This window comes from Dromiciops gliroides, chromosome 1 (assembly GCF_019393635.1).
Source record: "Dromiciops gliroides isolate mDroGli1 chromosome 1, mDroGli1.pri, whole genome shotgun sequence".
NCBI lineage: Eukaryota > Metazoa > Chordata > Mammalia > Microbiotheria > Microbiotheriidae > Dromiciops > Dromiciops gliroides.
The window spans coordinates 173,328,416-173,336,553 of record NC_057861.1 but is presented as its reverse complement, the minus strand read 5'-3'; the positions used below and the strand labels follow the sequence as shown (position 1 = coordinate 173,336,553).

At 41.5% G+C, this 8,138-nt stretch overlaps 1 pseudogene; it reads right to left on the bottom strand.

Moving 5' to 3' along the window:
* Positions 1-2,416: 2,416 nt before the first annotated feature.
* On the bottom strand, positions 2,417-3,391 carry LOC122739361 (annotated as a pseudogene).
* Between the last annotated feature and the right edge of the window lie 4,747 nt (positions 3,392-8,138).

Genomic DNA, 8,138 nt, shown 5'->3' with positions numbered 1-8,138 from the left:
ATCAATGTCCTTCCTGAAATTTGGTGCCCAGATCCATAGACAATACTCTAGATGTAGTCTGACTAGTAGAGGATAACTATCACCTCCTTATTTCTGAAAGTTATACGTTTGTTAATGCAACCTAAGATTGTCACATCACACCTTACCACTTGTGCAGTTTATGGCTCATGGAAAACCATGTATCTTCTTATGAAACAACTTTTTTCTAACCATCCTGCTTCAACCTTGTCCTAGTGAAGTCAATTTTTTGAACCTAAATGTAATACTTTACATTTGTCCCTATTATATTGCATCGTTTTAGATATGACTGACCCAATGTTCTACACATGGAGTTCTCAAACTTTTTGGCTTCAAGAGCCATGGACAACTCTTAGATCCCTCCAAATAGCTTTTGTTCTGTGAGTTTTATCTCTTGATATTTACCATATTAAAAATTAAAACACCTAAGTAGTGTTATTTGGGGAGCTGGGTGGCGCAGTGGCTGGGCCTGGAGTCAGGAAGATTCATCTTCCTGAGTTCCAATCTGGCCTCAGACACTTAATAGCTATGTAACTCTGAGCAAGTCACTTAACCCTGTTTGCCTCAGTCTTCTCATCTATAAAATGATCTAGAGAAAGAAATGGCAAACCACTCCAGTATCTTTGCCAAGAAAATCCAAATGGGATCACGAAAAGTCAGACACAACTGAAACAACTGAACAAGAAGTATTATTATAAAAATAGTTTTGACCTCACACTCCACTGACAAGATCTCTTGGACCACCCCCCACCAGGGGTTCCCAGACTACATTTTGAAAACTGCTGCTCTAGACTATGAAGATGTTTTGCGATGCTGACTCTGTCATTCAGTGTTTTTTATTAGTCATCCCTAACAGCTTTGTGCTATCTGCGAATGTAATATTCATGTCATCATGCTTTTATCCAAGTCACTTATTTAAAAAAAAAACATTTAAATAACACATGGCCCAAGAGTAGAAATCTGAGACACTCTACTTTAATGAATATTTTTAACTCACTGAATACTTCTTGGGTCTAGCCATTCAAAACGTTTCAAAATGTCATAACTGTTCTATCACTAACTCACACTTCTCCATCTTTTCCACAAGAATAACTGGAGAGACTTTGCTAAATGTTTTGCTGAAAATCTCAGTAAATTATGTCAATAGCATTCCCTTGATCTTTTGGTATATTCCTTTAATAATCCAGTGGATGTGTTAGCTAGTTTCATTTCCTATAATGGTGTAGATTTCACCTGTTGAACAGATTGTACCTATGCCTGCTCATCTTATCATACTCCTGCCCTTACTTTCCCTTAACTTTATTTTATTTATTTATTTATTTATTTATTTATTTATTTATTTATTTATTTGTTTGTTTGTTTGTTTGTTTATTTATTTATTTATTTATTTATTTGTTTGTTTATTTATTTATTTATTTATTTATTTATTATTATTTTGGTGAGGCAATTGGGGTTAAGTGACTTGCCCAGGGTCACATAGCTAATAAGTGTCAAGTGTCTGAGACTGGATTTGAACTCAGGTCCTCCTGAATCCAGGGCCAGTGCTCTATCCACTGTACCACCTAGCTGCTCCCCTTAATTTTAACAGTCAGTACAAACTAGGGGCCTTCCTTGCATTCATTTGACATCAGAAGAGTACAGGTGGAGCACATAGGCTAGATACCAGTTATCCCTTACCTCTATGACCATTCTAACTTTTAAGGGCATACATGCTCTTTATGTTATTCCTTTGTAAAGTGTTGCAGGTTGCTCACGTACACACACCATTCATTTCTCCATCACCCTTTGGGAAGGGGTGTGCTAGCAAATGTTTAACAATGGGTTCTCAAAAAACCCTGTGTACATGATGTACTTTTAAATTTAATCTGCATTGTTAACATTTTCATCACTTTATTAGGTTTAGAAAATCAAAAAATCCATTCAAACTCTGATTTGTATCATTTGACAATTTTCAAGGTATAAATGCAGAGAAAATTATCTCTTTTAAGCCAAATAGCTCCAGGAGATGTTTGTCTTTGGGTTATCCTCCACCCAGAATCTTTTTTGTTTGTTTTGTTTTGTTTTGGCAGGGCAATGAGGGTTGTGACTTTTCTTTTCTTTTTTTTTTTTTTTGGTAAGGCAATTGGGGTTAAGTGACTTGCCCATGGTCACACAGCTAGTAAGTGTCAAGTGTCTGAGGCCAGATTTGAACTCAGCTCCTCCTGAATCCAGGGCTGGTGCTGTATCCACTATGCCACCTACCTGCCCTCTGGGCTTTTCTCTTAAAAACAAAAGTCTAATGGAAAATGCAGAGCAAAGCCCAGGCAGGCAGGCAGGCAGACAGACAGAAAGCAATGGGGATCTTCAAAGCACCTCCTTCAGGCCTGGGATTTTCCAGATCCATCAGGAATCCTCTACTTTAGAATCTTCCATTGATATGAGAAGCCCAGCGCTGGCACTTCTTCTCATGCTGCTTCAGGACAGGCAGGGGAAGTAGGATGTGGCAATAGGAGCAGCCTTCCAGAACATTGTATTATCCCTCCTCTTCACCCTGGGCAGGCTGGTATCTGGCAGCCCGGGAGTTTAGTAGCACTTTAAATGCATGCCTTCTTTCTTCTTTGGGAAGACAACTCTCTCTTCTATGGATGTTTGAACTGGTTCTGGCTCCCACAGGACTGGAGAAGGCTGTTTGGGCCTCTTTAGCAGGCAGGTATCAAAGGTTCCCAGCAGCTCTATGAAGCAGTGGCATTCATCCCCATGCTGGGAGAAATTTGCTTCTGAAATGTCTTGACTACACTCTGGGCAGCTCAGCTTTCTGGGAACTTTTCTGGGATTTCTAAGTCTGGACACAGGGGTGTCCTCCTGGCCTGCCAGCCATGTAGACAGAGCAGGTTGCTCATGGTTAAGGGAGGCCACTGTTTCACTACCACAGCTGGTCTTGTGCTCTTCCAAGTGGCTGAGCGGAATGGCCAGTTTGCAGAACTCTCATGAGATGGGGTGCTCAGGGCACTCAGCCTCATGAGCTTCTAGCAGATACTGCTGAATGCTTTGTAGACACAGATTGCACTGGACCTGCTTATGACCATTCTCTTGATGGTCCTTCATAATGACCTCCTTTCATTCTGTTTTGTTTTGTTTTTAAACGGAGCAATGAGGGTTAAGTGACTTGCCCAGGGTCACACAGCTAGTAAGTGTCAAGTGTCTGAGGTTGGATTTGAACTCAGGTCCTCCTGAATCCAGGGCCAGTGCTTTATCCACTGCACCACCTAGCTGCCCCTCTCCTTGCATTCTGGACAGATGGTCCAAAACCTCAGACAGTGGGCCTCGTGGAGGAAGAAGTAGGCAGAGGACACTTTTTCCCACAGTTTGTGCAGAATTGGAGATCTTTTTCCATGGTGTTTCTGACCCTCAGAGCCTTTTGGTTTCCTTTAACATTCAAACTAGGAAATGAAACTGAAAGTAGCCAAGCCTGCCTGGGGGTGGGAGGAGGAAAGCTGGCTTAGGCCCCTCTGGAATCTGCCCTCTGCCCAGTCTGCTCCCACTCGGCCTTTGGGGTGGGGGGAGGGGAAGATGAGGAGAGGCAGAGAAGGCTGGGGGGGGGTGGTCTGACAGGCTCCACACTGGACCCACAGATGTTGGTGGGACATCTGGGCTGTGTATGGGGTGGGGAGGCGCGGGCTCCAAGCCGGGATTTGGTCTGGAGCTCAGGACAGGGGTCCAACTCAGGAGCAGCCCTTCAAGGGGCCTGGGACACCTGCCCAGAGTCAAGGAAGATTGGAAGGGCCAAAAGAATCCTTTCTACAAGTATTGTCTATTGGACAAGAGGTCATCTAGCCTTTGCTTAGAGACCTTCAAGGTGGGGCAGTCCACTAGTTCCCAAGGTAGCCTATTCCACTTTGGGAGACCCCTAATGAATAGGAGCTTTTTTTCCCCTTACCTTAAGCCTAAATTTGCTTTTTTACCTCTTCCATCTGTTGATCCTATGTAGGAGTAATCCTAAGGCTTTATCTGTACTGGGATCTGGTCTGCTTTTAACTGAGGGAAGCAGGACAGAGCATAAGGATACACTGAGAAGTTTGAGAGTAAAGAACAAAACAGGAGACTGGGATCCCAAAGGTAACCTGAGGATACCCAGCCTTATTATAGCTTATTATATTACAGCTCTATTCCATTGACATCGTTACACAGTGTGACCTCCTATTGAAGGGTTCTGTTAGGAAAAGTTAGCAGGCCTAAATAACTCAAAAACTGGGATAATAATCTGTTTGTTCCTCTAATCAGAAGGCAAGGTTTTGTAAAGGGCACTTTTCTTTCCTAGTTTTCTTGCATGTAATTTACTGGGCTCACAGCTGAGCATTGTAAGTACACCAAGCCCCAGCCCCCAATTCAAGATGGCCAGTGGCCAGTTGGGTACCAGGCTACCTTTGTGGACTTTAAACATAAGGTTCTATAATTATAGCTTGGTAAATGGCAAAAGTGTGGGGGACGGAGGATGTTTCTAGAAGTCAGTTGAATCAAAGGTTAAATACCCATGGAAACGGAGAATAAAAGGAGAAATGACCTTTCCAAGAAGGGCTTTCATTAACTGCCCAATCTGCAAAGGAAAAGAGATACTACATAAGAGAAGGTCACTAGCAGCCGGCGGATATATATGACTGACTTGGTTCAGTGGCTTTTAGTAGGTATGACCAAAATAAACAAACAAACAAACAAAAATGAGGGCCATTTTAGATTTGTTTCATGATTTGTCTTTAAAAGACGTTAGGTGCAAATGTATTATAACTTATTTGGAAAACATTCAGAGCTGCCTGCTTAGTAAAGAAAGACTGGCTGACATTCAAAGCCAGCTAGCTCCCCACCTCCTCAGCAGCAGCCAAGTTCCATTAACTAGGGTGAATTCTAACTGGACCTCTTTGCTGAAGACTGAGGACTTGCCTGCTAATAATAGCAGCTAGGGACTAGTGATTTCTTTCTTTCTTCTGTCAAATGACATCACTCAACCAGGACTTTCAAGTTTCTGGTTGACTGAAGTCTACCCCAGCTACACCTGATGGTGAGCTTAAAGTTTCCCTTTACTTTATTCCCCAGGAAGCCCTATATCTCCCCCACACTGATAGCTTTATGTTCTATTTTTGGCCCTCAGCAGCGATAACCTCTATGTTCTGTCAGTAGCCCACGGGTTGACATAGCATCCTTCCTTCTTTATAATATGTCCATCTTTCTGCATTTATCTCGGGGAGTGGGGGGGGGGGAATGTGGTTCCAAAAAAGTATAAGCAAGCTCTGTTTTGTAACCTGCTAATTCATTCATGGGTTGTTGACATCTATTGAAATTATGCACATGTCACCCTCCCCCTCCCCCTGCCAAAAAAAAAAAGTCCTTACAGATACCCTCACAAACAAATCATTGCAATGTATAATCAGTGTTGGGCACAGTGAGAACTTCAAACAGATATATTCTCTTCCTCTGCCTTGGAACTAATGTTACCCTGGAGTGTCTAAATGGTAGTGGGGAAGGGAAAATAGGGAAGCTAAACAAATCATATGACAGTATTGCTATCTTCCCAGGGACACTGCCTTCCTCTAGCATCTACAAAGAGAAGAAAGGGAAGCTGGATTGTTTTGTTCTCTTTCTGTTCAAGTTCCAAAGAGGAATTTGTTAAGGGAGTCTTATGGTAGTGGTGACTTTGCACAGAAGTTCAGTGTTTTTACCTCCTATCTTTTCTGCAATGTTCTGATGAGCCCTTTTACTATCCCCACAAGCTACAAAAATAAAGGTGACTCATTGGCTCAAGAGATTAATCAAGCCCCTAAAAAACTAATAAGAAATGAACATCTAGGGGCAGCTAGGTGGCACAGTGGATAAAGCACCAGCCCTGGATTCAGGAGGACCTAAGTTCAAATCCGGTCTGAGACACTTGACACTTATTAGCTGTGTGACCCTGGGCAAGTCACTTAACCCCTACTGCCCTGAAAAAAAAGAAAGAAAGAAAGAAAGAAAGAAAGAAAGAAAGAAAGAAAGAAAGAAAGAAAGAAAGAAAGAAAGAAAGAAAGAAAGAAAGAAAAATGAAAAAATAAATTAAAATCTTTGGGAAGAGAGGAAAACAATACTGAATTGATGCTTAACAAAATTTTCCAGAATTGAACTTTCTGAATGCATTAGGTGACTCTGAAAAGGGCATGCAAGGCTCCATGGAATGCTTTAATATGATAGAATGCAAGTTCCGTGAGGGAAGAGATTGTTTCATTTTTGCCTGTATATCCCCAGCATTTAGCACAATGTCTGACACTTAATAGTCACTCTCTCTCTCTCTCTCTGGGGCAATGAGGGTTAAATGACTTGCCCAGGGTCACACAGCTAGTAAGTGTCAAGTGTCTGAGGCTAGATTTGAACTCAGTCCTTCCTGAATCCAGGGCCTGTGCTTTATCCACTGCACCACATAGCTGTCCCCCTCTCTCTATTTTTTAATAGTCTCTTTTTTGTTTTTGTTTTTTTTAATTTCGTTGTTTTTGTGTGTGTGTGTGTGTGTGTGTGTCAAAGAGAGTTAAGTGACTTGCTCAGGGCCACATAACTAGTAAGTGTCAAATGTCTGAGGCCAGATTTGAACTCAGATCCTCCTGAATCCAGGGCCAATGCTCTATTCAAAGTGCCACTTAACTGCCCGCTTAATAGTCTCTTAATAAATACTTGTTGATTGATTCAGTGAAGTTACTTGAAATAATCCTCTACCTCTCTGTTTTCACAGCCCCCTTTTTGCATGACTAGTACAAATCAAATAAGGTTCCAAATCATGAATCTCAAATATTCCCTCCCTACTCTTTTTTTCCAGAATCACAGAATCTTAGTATTAGAAGGGACTTTACAGCCATTTGGCCCAATCTGTAACCGATGAAGGCACCTTTCTACAATATACCATTATATCAACTTCTTCATAAAGACCTCCAGTGAGGGGAAAACTGCTACCTCCTCATGTGGCCCGATTCTGATGTGGAATAGCTGAAATCCTTAGAAAGTTTTCTTTTTTCTTTTCAACAAGTTTGAATTCGCCTCTCTGCAGTTTCTATGCAATGTTTCCAGTACTTCCCTCTGAGGCCAATCAGAGCAAGCGTAATCCCTATTGAACATGGAAGCCTATCATTAGCTTGAAGACAGTTATCATTTCCCCCTCTAAACTTTCTCTTCTCCAGGCTGAACATTCCCAGTTTCTTCAACCAGTCTTCATATAGCATGAACTGAAGATGTGTTTTTCATCATCCTCTGGTCTTTCTTTCTCCTTATCAACATCCTTTGAAAAAAATCAGGTTCTCAGAATGAAACACAAAACTCCAGGTATGGTCTGGCCAAAGCAGAGTACAGCAGAACTAAATCTTCCTGGGCCTATGTCCCTCATAATATAACCTAAAATTAAGTTAGGGTTGGGGTTTTTTTGGTGTTTTTTCTTATTTTTAATTTACATTGATAAGCTATAGCATGTCCAGGGGACGGTAACTTGGGCGGTAAAGAACCTTGAGTCCATGCAATATGAGAAGTGGTTGGAGGAACTAGGGATATATTACCCTGGAAATGAAAATTCAGGGGAGAGGACATGACAGCTTTCTTCAAATATTTGAAAAAATATTTGCTAGGTGTTGTAGTTATTTCTAGGCATAGTATCCAGCATGTAGTATTCACTTAATAAATGTTTGTTGATTGATTACAGTCATGCATCTTTTCAATGCACAGTGGGTCACCTGAAATTTTGATTCTTCTGAGATTATGGTGTTCAATGGGCATAACTATACAGGTATGGATAGAGCACTGGCCCTGAAGAAGATGGAAGGACCTGAGTTCAAAATCTCACCTCAGACACTTACTAACTGTGTGACCCTGGACAAGTTACTTAACCCCAATTGCCTTAAATATCTTGGGCCATCTCCAGTTTTCCTGATTTATGTCTTGCCACTGGACCCGGATGACTCCAGAAGAGAGTAAGGCTTGCACAGCCCTCCCTCATTTAAATCCAATTCACTTTAAGCCATGATATCATCCTGATGTCACAGTCCTCTTTGAGAACAAAGGACAAACAACATAACATATACAGGTACACTTCATTTTATTTTTCTCTGCAGATATTGCATTTTTTTTAATTCATGTTTTGTGGC